General features: G+C 41.0%; 1 pseudogene; it reads right to left on the minus strand.

Annotated features, from left to right (window-relative positions):
* Window positions 1-1,947: 1,947 nt before the first annotated feature.
* LOC111392111 lies at window positions 1,948-2,907 on the minus strand (annotated as a pseudogene).
* Between the last annotated feature and the right edge of the window lie 316 nt (window positions 2,908-3,223).

A 3,223-nucleotide genomic window follows, 5' to 3' on the forward strand; every position in this document is an offset into this window, starting at 1 on the left:
TCTTCTGTAGAGAATAGGATCCTCCCAAAAGTAATACTTCAACTCTGCGAAGAACTTCTTTCTTTGATGGCTAGAATAGTCTGGTGGCGGGATGGATTTAGCAAGGTAGTTAACGATATCAGCATACCATGGGACTATTTCTACTCCAAAAATTTGCTCATCTGGAAAGATTTCATTGATGTCAACTGACATCTCAGGTTCATCCCGTTCCAATCTTGATAGGTGGTCGGCTACCACATTTTCATTGCCCTTCTTATCCTTGATCTCAATATCGAACTCTTGCAACAACAATATCCAACGGATCAACCTCAGCTTAGCATCCTTCTTTGTCATAAGATACTTCAAAGCGGCATGATCTGTGTAGATGATAACCTTAGACCCAACAAGATACGATCTGAACTTGTCGAATGCATAAACCACAGCTAGCAATTCCTTCTCGATCATAGCATAGTTGATTTGGGCATCATTCAAAGTTCTACTTGCATAGTATATCACATGAAAGATTTTATTCTTTCTTTGTCAATACCGCACCAACTGCATGATCACTCACATCACACATTAGCTCAAAGGGCAATTCCCAATCAGGTGACACAATCACAGGCGCTGTTGTGAGTTTTTCCTTCAGAGTATTGAAAGTTATCAAACATTCCTCATCAAACTCAAAAGATACCTCTTTCATTAGCAAGTTGGACAAAGGCTTGGTGATTTTGGAGAAGTCCTTTATAAACCTCCTGTAAAACCCTGCATGCCCAAGGAAACTTCGAACTCCTTTTACTGATGTAGGTGGTGGTAATTTCTCAATAACCTGAATTTTTGCCTTATCCACCTCTATCCGCTTTGCCAATACTCTATGTCCCAAGACTATTCCCTCTTGAACCATGAAATGACATTTCTCCCAGTTCAATACTAAGTTCATTTCTCTACATCTTTGCAAAACCAAATTCAAGTGATCCAAACACTCATCAAATGAGGTCCCAAAGACCGAGAAGTCATCCATAAAGATTTCATTGAATTTCTCTACCATATCAGAGAAAATTGCCATCATGCATCACTGAAATGTGGCAGGAGCGTTGCAAAGTACAAATGGCATTCTTCGATATGCAAAGGTGCCATAGGGGCATGTGAAGGTGGTCTTCTCCTGATCATCCGGTGCCACTGGTATCTGATTATAACCCAAATACCCATCCAGAAAACAGTAGTGGGAATGACCTACCAATCTCTCCAACATCTTATCTATAAACGGAAGAGGAAAATGATCCTTCCTTATAGCGGTGTTTAGTTTGCGGTAATCAATGCAAACTCTCCACCCTGTTACTGTCCTTGTCGGAATCAACTCGTTTTTTTTTTCATTCTGAGCCAGTGTAATTCCTCCTTTCTTGGGTACAACTTGCATTAGACTAGTCCATTTACTATCTGATATCGGGTAGATTATTCCAGCATCTAGATGTTTGATCACCTCAGCTCTTACTACCTCCTTCATGTTTGGGTTTAGCCTTCTTTGACTTTCAACTGTTGGTCAAAAATTATCCTCCATGAGAATTTTATGCATACACAAGGAAGGCTGATACCTTTGATATCAGCTATGGTCCACCTAATTGCTTGCTTGTTATCTCGAAGCACCCTAAGAAGTTTTTCCTCCTCCACTTCACTAACCATGTTTGAAATTATGACTGGAAGTGTATTGGACTCCCCCAAATATGCATATCTTAAGTGTGGGGACAGTTGCTTAAGTTCTAACTTTGGTGGCTTCAGAATAGATGGCTGTGATTTCTCTGGCCCTGTCCCAAGCTCCTCAAAGTATCATTTCCGCGTGTAAGGTAGGTTGGACTTCAAAAATCTTGTACACATTTCTATGTCTTCAGAATCAAAATTCGTGGATTTAGAATATGCAATGCAGGCGTCCAATGCATCTGATGGGTTTTGCAGTGTAAATGACTCTTCAATCATTTAATCAATCATGTCAACCCTGAAACATATGTCAGTCTCTATTGGCAATTTCATGGCCTTGAAGACATTGAATGAAACCTATTCTTCTCCCAATCTCAGTATCAACTGCCCATTCTGAACGTCGATCAAAGCTCTGCCTGTGGCTAAGAATGGTCTGCCCAGTATTAAAGGAACATCTTTATCTTCTTCCATATCCAGAATCAGAAAGTCTGCTGGGAATATGAACTTCTCCACTTTAACCAACACGTCTTCAATTATTCCTCGTGGATGTGTTAATGATCTGTCAGCCAGCTGTAAGGTTACCGTGGTAGCTTTAGCTTCTCCCAATCCTAATTTCCTGAAAACAGACAATGGCATTAAGTTAATACTTGCACCAAGATCACATAAAGCTTTATCAAAATAAAATTCACCAATGGTACAAGGGATAGTGAAACTCCCTGGATCTTTTAATTTTGGCGGGAGCTTTCTCTGAATCCTGGCACTGCACTCCTCTGTTAGCATAACTGTCTCATGATCTTCTAGCTTCCTTTTGTTTGATAGGATGTCTTTTAGGAATTTTGCATAGCTAGGCATCTGAACCAGTGCTTCAGCGAATGGGATGTTGATATGGAGCTTCTTGAAGACCTCGAGAAACTTCTTGTATTGCTGTTCCATCTTTTGCTTCTTCAATCTCTGTGGGAACGGTATGGGTGGCTCATAAGGGTTCACAGCTACAGTTTCTTTATCCCTTGAGTTTCCTTTATTTACTCTCGATGTTGGCTCTTCTGTCTGCTCTTCTTGCTCCAGATTCTCTTCTACTTCAGGAGACACCTCTTCTGTGTTTGCCACGAGATTATTCACTTGTCTCTCAGGCAATTCCACCCCACTTCTCATTTTCATAGCCTTTGCATGCTCTTTCGGATTGACTTTTGTGTTACTTGGCAGGCTGCCTAGTGCTCTACCTATTAATGCAACTGCCATCTATCCCATCTGAGTTTCCAAATTCTTAATGGCTACATTCTGGTCCTGAAGAGTGGTCTCTGTCTTCTTCATGAATTGGTTGTTCGCCTCTATATATTGGTTGGTCTGCTCCATGAATTTGCCGAACATTTCTTCCAATTGAGGCTTCTTCTCTTGCTGTTGATATTGCCCTTGTGGCCTGTTCTGATTTTGGTTGCTCCAAGAAAAGTTGGGTGCTTTTTCCAGCTTGGGTTGAAGGTCTCTCCATACACATTATTCTGCTGGCGTTGTCCCCATTGAGCAAAATCTGCTTGCTCTTTTCGTTGTGTCAAAATTG

Source organism: Olea europaea, unplaced genomic scaffold (assembly GCF_002742605.1).
Source record: "Olea europaea var. sylvestris unplaced genomic scaffold, O_europaea_v1 scaffold880, whole genome shotgun sequence".
Lineage (NCBI taxonomy): Eukaryota > Viridiplantae > Streptophyta > Magnoliopsida > Lamiales > Oleaceae > Olea > Olea europaea.